The sequence below is a fragment of the Spea bombifrons genome, chromosome 11 (assembly GCF_027358695.1).
Source record: "Spea bombifrons isolate aSpeBom1 chromosome 11, aSpeBom1.2.pri, whole genome shotgun sequence".
In the NCBI taxonomy this organism is placed as follows: domain Eukaryota; kingdom Metazoa; phylum Chordata; class Amphibia; order Anura; family Pelobatidae; genus Spea; species Spea bombifrons.
In genome coordinates, this window is record NC_071097.1 from 32258119 (window position 1) to 32270836 (window position 12718).

Genomic DNA, 12718 nt, shown 5'->3' on the forward strand with positions numbered 1-12718 from the left:
TGAGTCCCAGTGGCCTTGCACAATATACGGGCTGAGTCCCAGTGGCCTTGCACAATATACGGGCTGAGTCCCAGTGGCCTTGCACAATATACGGGCTGAGTCCCAGTGGCCTTGCACAATATACGGGCTGAGTCCCGGTGGCCTTGCACAATATACGGGCTGAGTCCCAGTGGCCTTGCACAATATACGGGCTGAGTCCCAGTGGCCTTGCACAATATACGGGCTGAGTCCCGGTGGCCGTGCACAATATACGGGCTGAGTCCCGGTGGCCGTGCACAATATACGGGCTGAGTCCCGGTGGCCGTGCACAATATACGGGCTGAGTCCCAGTGGCCGTGCACAATATACGGGCTGAGTCCCAGTGGCCGTGCACAATATACGGGCTGAGTCCCAGTGGCCGTGCACAATATACGGGCTGAGTCCCAGTGGCCGTGCACAATATACGGGCTGAGTCCCAGTGGCCTTGCACAATATACGGGCTGAGTCCCAGTGGCCTTGCACAATATACGGGCTGAGTCCCTGTGGCCTTGCACAATATACAGGCTGAGCCTCTGTTCTCATCACCTACCTTATACAGACATAATGTCTCAGGATACTGTTCCATCCCAGGATGCCTTTATGGCCTGGTTAGGGGCAAAGTCTTCTAACTCAGTGGAATCCTTTTTCTCTAAAATGTCTGCCAATTTGCCCCAAGGGCAGCCTCCTGCTCCCTCCAGACCAGAGGCAATACCATCGGAGTCAGAATCCGAGAACTTTGAAGGAGAGGCGTCCGGCTCCAAACGGCCTTGGACGGGCAGTAGTGTTTCAGTCGGCAAGGGTAAGGTACCTGCCAAACGGCCAAAACCCCCTGACACTCCTTTGCATGACCCATTATCTATAGTGGACGTATGGCACGCGGATTCATCTAGTGTATCAGAGGCTTCAGCAAATCTGGTCTTGCCCAGAGATTTGACTCACGCTTCGTCCGTGAGTATTTGGTGGATGAGCCCCACCTAGATGATCCGAGGATCCCAGGTTGGCGGAATTGGGCCCTAAAGACCTAGGTGCAGCCACTTACTGTTTGGAGACACATTTGTCAAGGAATTAAACCGCCACGTATCCGTGATGACATCATGGAATAAGGCCAAACTGTCAATGAGGAAGGTCTTTCAGACTGACCTTTGTTTTTCTGGGAGGGCTGGTCGACCGCCGGGCCGCCAGCCGTTCATCCACAGGCTCCTGGTACTTCCCTCAGAACCAGAGGTCCTACAGGACTCCGTTCCAACAGAGGGCCTTCAACCCACCCGGAGACGGTAGAGGCGCTTCTGGTTTTCCCAGGGGACGCTCAGTTTTCGGTAAGTCCGAATGCTTCTTGTCCTTCATTCCCTTCCTCGGGGTTGCGGGCCATATATCATCTTTTTCCACGACTGGGTGTGGATTTCGTCGGACCCTTGGATCCCCCTAACGGTATAGGTTTTCAAGATAGTTTTTCAGCTCTTCCCCCCCTTTCAAGTAGCATACCGCCCACATCTCAGAGGGCATTACCGATCAGGCCTTAATGGTAGCAGAACTCCGTACCTTCCGCGACAAGGGGGCTATCCAGCGGGCAAAAGGATCAATCGGTTTCCTCAGCTCCCTTTTCCTAGTACGCTAATGCACCGGGGACTTCCGCCCAGTGATCAATCTACGGGCTCTCAATGCTTTGTTTCTCGCCGCTTCAAAATGGAAGGGATCCGTCTCTTCTGAGACCTTAGGTTGGAAGGCGATTGCTTTACATGGTTAGACCTCTCGGACGCTTTCTCTCCGTCCCAATTCACCCAGATTCTGGGCGATTTCTTCGGTTTCGCTGGGGCAGGCAGGTATGGCAGTTAAAGGCCCTTCCCTTCAGCCTAAGTTCAGCCCCTTGGTGCCTTACAATGCTCCTGAAGCCGGTCATGGCTCTCTTCAGGTCCAGGGGTATCAGGTGTATAGTCTATCTAGACGACATTCTACTCTTCTCTAGCTGCCGGGAGACCCTGCTCGCCCAGACCGATTTCGTGGTGCAGACCCTTCACCAACTCGGGTTTCTAGTCCATTCTCTCAAATCCGAACTAGTCCCAAGCCGCTTTCTCTTCTTAGGCTTCTTAGACAGCATGTCGGCGGTTCGATATATCAACCGCTTAGGGGGTTCTCGGTCCAAGTACCTCAGAGGTAACAAAGGATGTTTTCGACTTTTGCCTTGCGTGCAACATACTCTGCCGGCAGGATACCTCCCGGGCGCCGAGGTTCTCTTGGCGGACGGGTTCTCCAGACACTGGCGGGATGCGAGCGACTGGAGACTTCTCGGTCGGGTCTTGCACCTGGACCTATTTGCATCCAGGACGAATCCCCAGATGGTCATTTCGAGGGTCATCCATCACCTGTGTTGGGACGGGGGGCCTTTGGTTCTGGTGACCCCCCCGTGGCATGCTCAGCCGTGGTTTCCAGCCCTGCTGCAGTTATCTGCCCAGGATCCTCTGGAGATCCCATCTCTGTACTATCCCCTGACGGGCCCGGAGGTCCAGGTTCATGCGCTCATCCTGGAAAGACATCTCCTCCTGGTCGTATGGACGATTTCAGGGGACCCCGAACGGTCTCGGGCCTATTGGAGGCGGCTCAGTCCTTGCTCCGCAAATCTTGGGCTCCGGGTACCAGTATGTCATACCGGACAGCTTGGCGAGGCTGGGCTCCTTGGAGTTTGGGACGGCACATGGATCCCCTTGGCTCCCTTAGTCTGCCACCTTTTGCGTGGTATTCATTTATCCCGTCCTTCGGCGCCGCGCTACGGTTCTCTGTGGGAAGTAGCTGTCGTGTTAGTTTTCCATTCGGGATGGCCAGACAACGATTCACTCTCTCTCCAACAGTTGTCGGCGAAACTTACCCTTCTGTTGTGTCTCTTATGCTTTCGTAGGGTTTCAGATGTTAGCGCTTTGGATGCTCATGCTGTCTCTATTCTCCCCTGAGTTGTTCTCGTCTGTATCCTATCCCTTTTTTCTAGACGACCCAAAAATGTGTCGCCGGGTGTGTCAGGACTTATCTGTCACACACGACGTCGATACGTCCGGTCTTGACATCTCAACTCCTCCTCTCCTTTGTGAAACCTTTCAAGGCTGTTTTTCTTCTCCTACAAGAGCATCGGTGCTCTTTCCGTCAGGGGGGCTGCGGCCTCCTGTGCCCTTCGGGCTGGTGGAGCTTTAGTGGCTATTCTGCGAGCGGCGGATTGGTCCCGTGCCGCCACCTTTCGGGCATATTTCCGCCTGGTTTCTTCAGGGGCAATGGCGTTGGTTTCCGGCGTTAAAAATGCAAAATACGAAGCCTCCTGTCTTGCCTTAAAATTTGAAATTATTCTAGCCTTGGTGCCCGAATAATTATAATTTTAATAAAGACAGGAGGCGAGTATTTTCCCTCCCTACCCTCCCGATGGTTAGGTGTACACTCTGGGTAAGTAAGCCTGGTTTGAATTCGTTTTGTGTTTTCTTGGGGTTTTGTCTGCTCCGTTGCATTTGATGATTTGTGATGACTGTCAGTGATGCTCGTTCTACTGTGTTTTACCATGTTTGTGAAGAATTTGGTTCTGTTATGTCTCTCTCTCTTTGTTTCAGCTTGATACCATCTCCGTGTCATAGCGGTTCTGTTTCCCAGTTGGAGTGCATTGTCGCCTTGCTCTTGACTTTGGTTCCAGTTCGAGCCCCTGTTCTGAGTGTTGGGTTCGGTTTTATGTTGCTAGATGGTTTGCTGCGTTCTTCAGTTCCGGTTCACAGCGGACGAAAGAGGAAGAGGAAGATAGTTAAGGAGTTTATATACCACCTATGTACTGTTTCTATTGGTTGTTTTCACTTGTGTTAACTCTTTCTTTGCTGCTGTTGGTGAGAGTAAAGGAAGATATGCAAAATACTCGCCTCCTGTCTTTATTAAAATTATAATTATTCGGGCACCAAGGCTAGAATAATTTCAAATTATTACCTACTGAGAAAGTGGTACTGTTCCTATATCATATCTATGTATTAATCATTGACTTTTATAACATGCTCTTAAGAAAAGGAAACACATACAGTATTTATATATATATATATATTTCCTTAAAACAGTTTGATTCCTGCTCCTCGAATATATATTGTATATTATAATATGTATATATAAATATATATATTGTTAGTGTTAGTTGTAGCAAGTGTAATAAATAATAACATCTTCAAACCAACAGAGTAGACGGTGGAGGGCTGCTAATCAAGAGTTACTATAATAATATATAATATATATATATATACTATATATATATTATATATGTATAATATAATTAAAATTATTAGATTCATAGAACAACAGCCTTATAGCATTTCAGAGAAGAGCCATTGATAAATAGTCGAGGCAGACGTACTGAAAATAGCCTCAGTCCCTTTAATCATTAACACGGCGATGTGAGGAAGTTTGGGACATAACACAGCCCATAGCAGTTACATATTGATCGGCAGGAATATAAATAAGTTATGAAGCTTTCTTAAGAATGCCAAAGGCGGGCTGATAGACTGGACCGTGCACATTAACCCCTCGTCCGCGTACTTTAGGAAAAGAAAGGATGAATACCAGCGGCGCGCGGTGAGTCTATGAGATATTTTACCAGTGAGCTAAGAAGGGCCGACCCCCCCGGTGAGCATTTGTTGTAGGATATGCTGAGCTTACCCTGTATGATGCATAGGTAATACGATGAGAGTTCCAGCGTTAGCTTATTGATTAAATTGTGCATAACACAGGGCCGGCTTAGTCCTCGCCGACAAGAGTAGCTTACTCAGCTGTCCTATTCTAATTAGTGGGGTAACAGGGGACTGGGGTCCCGCTACAAACTGTATCCAGAGGGTCCCATACCCTCAGGTTCTGGACTACATTCACACACACACCTGTTGGCATTGTAGTATATTCACGCACTCGCATACTTGTACGTACATATGTACAGCAACACAAACTGGCACGCTGACACACACACGTTCGTACTAACACTGCCATGCATGCAGAGGTGTATTTCGGTTAGGCTCAGTCCTCTCTCCTGAGCGCTGGCCTATGATATAACCTGCGGGAGCTCTAACACGGCAGGGTATGTGATACAAAGTAAATGGGACCGTTACAAGAGAGATCTGTTATATCGCTCCATGGGCCAAAGAGAAGAAGAGAAACAAGGGGCCTGATCACCTAGCATCCTGGTTACATACATGCTGGGGCAGGGCCGGCGGGGAGGAATTCACTCTCCCAATTTCTAAATCCAGTTTTCTGCTGTTTCTATACACTTTATTGGGGCTTTTGAAATGGGCGACTAGACGGGGGCCGAATGGGGCCGATCTGCCGGCAAATTCCGTGTTTTATGAGGCTTTACTGGGGTCCCTGATGCAAAATCCTATGCACTTATTACACGAGAGCTTTTTAAAAAGGGGGACGTTGAATAATTTCTGCCTTTAACTATGATTACAGCGAGTTTTCGAAGCTCTTCGCATATTTAAGGATAATTATGCTGTCGTGCGGAGATCACAAAAACTTCCACTCACGGAAAATAAGTGTCAGAGTCGAAGTACATTTATAAAATTAAACACAAAATGATTTATCTCGCGAGCGGTAATTTAATAGCAATTACTCTGCGCCTTCATCTTCACATCAAATGCAGATGAGCTCTCAGGATTAAACCCGGAGCCATCTCAGAATATTAGAGTTTTTAGAAAACATCTTTTTTTTTATATATTTTTCTAACTTTGTTTGTACAGGATATTCAAATCATATGTACAGTTCTGTTTAACTACAACTCTCAGCATGCATATCCAGCAAAGCCTTACTCGAGGAATATTACAATTCTAGCTCGATGGCAAGGCTTTATCTTCTAAATAGAGTTTAACATTAGTAGAGGGGATGGCTGGCAAACTGCTTGTTGCTGACAACCATGTTGATCGCATGGGGGGAGGGGGGATTTAAAAATGAGCACAGAAAGGATCCAGTGATGGTGGACATGCTACAAAGCGCTCCTGATTCTAAAAGGCCCACTCCCATCACTCCTGTGTCCCAATGGCCCTTTATCACTCCCATCACACCTGTGTCTCAATGGCCCTTTATCACTCCCATCACTCCTGTGTTCCAATGGCCCTTTATCACTCCCATCACTCCTGTGTCCCAGTTGCCCTTTATCACTCCCATCACTCCTGTGTTCCAATGGTCCTTTATCACTCCCATCACTCCTGTGTTGCAATGGCCCTTTATCACTCCCATCACTCCTGTGTTCCAATGACCCTTTATCACTCCCATCACTCCTGTGTTCCAATGGCCCTTTATCACTCCCATCACTCCTGTGTTCCAATGGCCCTTTATCACTCCCATCACGCCTGTGTTCCAATGGCCCTTTATCACTCCCATCACTCCTGTGTTCCAATGGCCCTTTATCACTCCCATTACTCCTGTGTTCCAATGGCCCTTTATCACTCCCATCACTCCTGTGTTCCAATGGCACGTTGTGTTCGCCGATCCAAGTTTAAGTTTAAAAGGCTAATGGATCGTTAGAAAAACCCTTTTGCAATGATGTTATGAAAACAGCTGAGTGACCCCAAACTTTTGAGCGTTAGTGTATAACTGGCACCATATGATGAAGCACTAGCATTCATATATTGTCATTGTTCCTGCCCTTGCTGTTGTCACGTGAGTTTACGCCAAAGTATTCTGCAATGTAAGTTTTTTAGAATTGGAATTAAGAATCTATTGGTTTTGCAAGTAAAATAATGTAAGCTCCTTTGAGCAGGGCCATCTTTACTTAATTCTGTAAGTCAAATTGTTATGTTATTTATTACTTGGTATGTCCTGTTTACCCATTGTACAGCGCTGCGGCGTATGATGGCGCTATATAAACCAAAAATAATAATAATGATACACTTAACACACTAACATACACTTAGAATAGGAAGGCGTCTCAGGAAATACACCGTACGGAGGATTGTGTACATTTTCCAATGCACATAGCTCTATCTTGTGGCAGAAAAGAAAATTTCACTTTACAGCAGGGAGAAAAGCAGAAAAAGGTTTTTGATTTTTATATTTAATTTTGTGGTTTGTTTTTTTTTGTTTCCCTTGTAATTTTTTTAGTAGCTTGTAATAAATATACTTGTATTTCATAAAATAAAGCAACAAAAAAGCTTGCATTATTGTGTTTAAAACAATGACTACTGTATTAAAAAACATTACTATTGTAATTATCTGTTACCTGCACTCACGACTGTGTATGACTTTATTGGGGGCTCTGTCAGCAGACATCATACCCGTCCTGGCTCCGCTACGGGTGATAAGGAGGGTTTTCCGTGATATGTACGTGCTTTGGTATACTACGGACAGAATTTTGTTTTTGTATAACTAGTATGAGATTTCAATACATTTTCAAGAATATTGTTTTTTAAAACAGTTCTAGTTTTTGCCCCATTATATAATATATTCTCGCTCTGTTATCTGAGCCCAATCTACTAGACACACACCCTGAGTCCTTATCGTACAGCCTTGTGGTAAACAATAGAATGGCTCAGTCTTAATCACTCAGCCGGACACTCTAACTAATGAAAGTCTATGAAGGAACAGACTTCATTAGCATTGCCATAAAGCATCAGATCCGTGTTGGTGTTTGAGCAGGGAAAGCAAATAAAATCCAAAGCCTTAAAATACATTATTAATCCAAACTTCATTTTCTCTTCATCCGGTTATCATACGACTTATTTCATTGTTTTTATTATACTCCTTTTACTTTATCTTCTGTTTCTGTCTATTATGAAGGCAACAGTCTACGCATAATACCGACTTTGGTCTTTTCACTACTGTCATTTTTGCTGACGCGTCTATACTTCTACACATTATCCAATACAATGACCAACAATACGCCGCGCTACAATGTTGTAATGGATACATTGCTTACACTCAGTTCAGAAAGAGTTACTGCTCTACCGGAGCTATATTTACAGACGATAACCATTACCGAGCTCCAGTACCTGTGATGGACGTTGGTAAATACAGAATGAATATGTAGTGACATTCCGACGGCTCATCAGCATTACAAATGCACCTCGTTACCGTAGACCATCAATCACAGCCCTGTGCATGAATTACTAATTGTCGGTAGCATGACACTGAGTGGGCACAAAGTGCCACAAACAATCTCCCCTTCTAATAACTAATTGTCCTCAAAGCTGTCTCCAAGTTTTTTGCACTACTGATATAAAAGCATGTGGACATTTCTTAAAAAAACATATTCAAAGTTAGGCAAATCTGCTAATTTAATGATATCGATTACAATTCCCGTTATGCTTAGTCCATAAAATAGAGTAAAGCACCGTGTTGGGCAGCTCTGCCTGCTCCTACATATCTACAGTCCAGGACTGTATGGAACTTTATGTTACTGTATGGAAGAAATGTAACTGAGAGGGTAGTAGGTAAGAAGAACAGCCTCCTGGCAAAACTGGCAGTGGTTAATACATTGAGGGAATTTAAACATAGATGAGATATTCTGAATCTAAGATGAGACCAAGGATTGATGGGCAGACTAGATGGGCTGAATGGTTCTCATGCGCCGTCAAGTTCAATGTTTCTATGCAAATCCAGCCTTGAGTTTGAGCTTCTTCATCCTCCAAAAGGTCTCTGATGGAGTTAAAAAAAAGAAAAAGAAAAAATGTCAGCCCCCTAGGGACAGCAAGACGTTCAGCTCTCTATCATTCAGGAAGTAGCAGCTCAGAAAAAGGATTTATCTGCCAAACTGTAGCACAAAAAGTTTGTTGGGTTCGTGCAGAACAACACAGCTATTGAGGAACGAGAATACTCATTCCTGTTGGGGTGCTGTTGTGCGCAGGGAGACGGGAAGGGGCCTGTTATCTTTGGGTTGGTGTAAATCCAGCGCCTGATTTTAATACTTTCAGACAGAATCATGAAAGAGATGAAAGGCAACATAATAGTCTTGTGTCGGTTGCATTTTCTTCAAAGCCCAAAGAGGAAGTGAGATTTTTCTTCTGCTTCACTTTGTGACAGTTTCGAGGTTCCGTACTATTTTTGTATTCCAGGATGAGGATGTCGACAGCAGAATTTTGTCCATCAATAAAAGTTTATGTTCAGAAAAGAGACTTTTGACAGCTAAGTTGTGTGTTTCCAGGCAATGCTTATGTGACAGTAAAATGATATTGCTTATGCCAAGTAAGAGCCTACAGTAAGGGTGTTCTTAGTTTTTCACACATGGCTTCTCCATTTTGGCTTTATTTTTGTTGAATAAATCATGACAGGGTGTAATATGTCATGTGGTGTTGTTTATCTGAGGTTGCATTTACCTAATTTTTAGACCTGCTAAGAAACGATTGTTATTTTGTCCTGATATGTAAAACCATAGAATTCAAAGAGGGTGACTGTATATAATTCACATTATAAGCACCATGCTAGGACAGAGCAAAAGGGCAGGGTTTTAGGGGGTTCCCTACCCATTTTCATCCATGATAAGTTGTACTGTCATCTGATTGTGCCCAATTTCACTTCAGTTCATAATGAATTTTGTAAAAGTCCCCAAAATGTAATGAATTGTAACAAAGAAAAAAAAATGTACAAATTTTGCAATCATATGCCTTTTACACTTAAATGCCGTACATTATGCCGTATTAAATTATTACTTCATATTATAAACTCATACATGATTTATTTCAGTATATTATTTTCAAACCCAGATTTTCCAATAATAAAGGCAGGAGTACAAAGTAATAAACTTTAAAATTGCTTTGAAACCAACTGTATTTTGTTCTTATTTGGAATGTTAGAAACAGCCGCAGCGTACTTCATATACTCCGAAGCGCCGTATATCAGACAGGCTTGTGGCTTTGCAGAGCGACACTGAAAAGCTGATATGTATTTATTTTGTTGAAATATTAAGGAAGTGATGATTTAACACAGAATTCTACGCGGGTTTTCAGACTTACTACAGGGAACTCTCTTTGACAGAAAAACATATTTCGTTTTCCAGAGGATATAAAACCGAAAGTTTAGTTCTAAGTGTGGAATGCGGACAACACGTGATTTTTTAATAATAAAAAACTAAATTAAAATTATTAAAAAATAATTTTACTAAGAGATTAAACGGTGCATGCAGAGAAATCCAAACGTGATAGAATTATGGACAGATGAAAAACTCTGTACCTTCACAAGGTCAGGATTTATTAGGCGTATTTCTGACCACATCCCATTCCCATTTCATTCACTTTCATCCCAATATCTGACATTTGATCTACACTCAATACACAGCTGATACATTTTAGTAACCATAAATGCAGTAAAGAAAAAATAAAGTATTGGAGTAGTACAAATATATTCCTTTAGTACAAAGGTAAACAGACATCAAGAGAAACAGCAAATGTAAAAGGGACTAACACTGCTGGCTGGACTGCCTTTGCAATGAGCTTCTGCTGTGGCAGTGACATGGTTTTCCTATGATGTTATTAGACTCTTAGTACATGAATGATCTTAACTTTCTGCATTGGTCTAGATTTTAGAGGAGCCATTGAGGAAACTGTTAAAGAAGACAACCCTGCCATTAAAAAAAATGACCCCTAAAAGTGTACTTCTAAGTTTTCATATTAAACCCGTGATCTGTTGGCTATTGGGCAACGTGATAAACCTAAATCAAATAACGTCTATAAATATAAAAACTCTTCTACGCCTCTGCTTTCTTGATATAATTCCGCACAAAGTACGCGCTTAAAGTTTTGCATCGGTGGTTTCCCTTCCTCTATTGAAATTCTGATGGGGCTCCTGGGAATTGAGACGGTGCTCAAAATATTGCCAGCTCCTGTTTATGCGAACGGCGAAGCGTGAACTGAGAAATAGCTGGAAACGACTTTGTCAAGTTACAGCCCTTGCCACATACGGAAATTATTATATATATATATATGAGATTTAAATATTATATTTTCCGGAAATCGCTGAGATATAAGAGATGGAAGCTACTTACCGAGTGGAGGCTAACGATCACAAAAAAGGATTTGATTTTGGCAAATATCACGTAATACATGCAAGTGTTTTGTTTTTACAACATGTAGACTGCTGTAGAGGGTTTTTTTTTGGGGGGGGTACAAAAAACAGAACCCCTTTCAAGGCCAGAACCCCTTAGTCTGTAGGGAGGAGGCTGGGCCCAGGCCCCTCCAGGAGCCCAGGGCATGAAGGCTTCCGTGGCAATTTTGGCACATACCATGTAATACATGCAAGTGTTTCTTTATAAATGTACACGCAGACGGCTGTAAAGGGTTTTTTTTTAATTAAAGGAGAAAGTTTCATCGCCATTTTTTATACACATAGTGTTCGAGTCGTGGAATATTCAGCATATTCATCAATGTGAGTCGGAGAGCTCCCTCTTCTGGTGGAGGCGGGGCTAACATGCTAGCATGCGCGTGATTGGCTGCTTAGCTCCCATTAAAATCAGAGGAGGTAGCAGCAGCCAGTCGCATGAATACTAGTAAAACATCTGTGTTCAGACACTTATCCTACTGAGCATGTGCAGAAGTAAGCTTCCTGCTTCGACTTCCTGGTTTGTTTGTTTTTTAACAAAAACAATAATTTCATGTAAATAACAACACCAGCTTCCTACACCAATTCGCAGGCAGTAAAACAATTTGGGCACTGTTGATTTTGTGAATATATATATATATATATATATATATATATACACACACACTGTATGTATATATATATATATATATATATATATATATATGTATATATATATACACATATTTACATATAGATGAAGGGGGCCATAAAATGCAATATTTAATCCTCTACTTTAAAGTCCTTTAATAATCACGTGTTTCTTTTATGTTTATTGTGAAATGATCTAATCTGGTAAATATATACTCAGAGTTAATAAGAAACACTTTTCAAACACTGCTCAAGTTACAAAGTTCCATTAATATTTATTTAAAAAAAAAAAAAAAACTTTTCATGAATCTGCAAACCCCGCAGAACACCGAGCCACAAGGTGTTTATCTTGGCTACCGAAACAAAACCCTGACGTTATTCCGTAACAAAGAGAAATTGTTTGCGACGCTATGGTGACTTACCAGAATTCAGTGAGTCTTTATTACATACCGGCCCGTTCATGTCAAATTCAGAGCGCCGGGCTTAGTTATATTTGGGTATCCACAACACAACGCACAAAGATTTCCAATAACTCTTTGTACTGTGTATTATGAGCTGTCCTCGGCAGATAGACGTATATCTCTTGCAGGTCTCGACACCATATTTTCTTTAAAAAAAAAAAAAAAAAAAATATATATATATATATATATATATATATATATATACACAAATATATATAAGAATATATATTTTTTAATTATACGTAATATCCAAAACTGCGGACAGATGCAACAAGTTCCATATCAATGATATTGTTTGTAACATCTAATAATTATAATTAATATCTAAATCATTTTCAACCTATATTTATTTTTTATAGGTAGAACAACCGGAATAAATAACGCTTAATATTTTGTTACAAGAAAATATAACCATATATTGTTATTGGCAAGAGACAGGATCACCCCCCCTTCCCATTGCAGGCAGTTAAAGATGGGGTGCAGGTTTATTATCAGTGGCAATGATGGAGATAACGGGCGTACTAATTCTATGACATGGCTTTATGTGTCATATATTATTATATATTAAAGGCTTACTTAGTTGTGTACAACATATA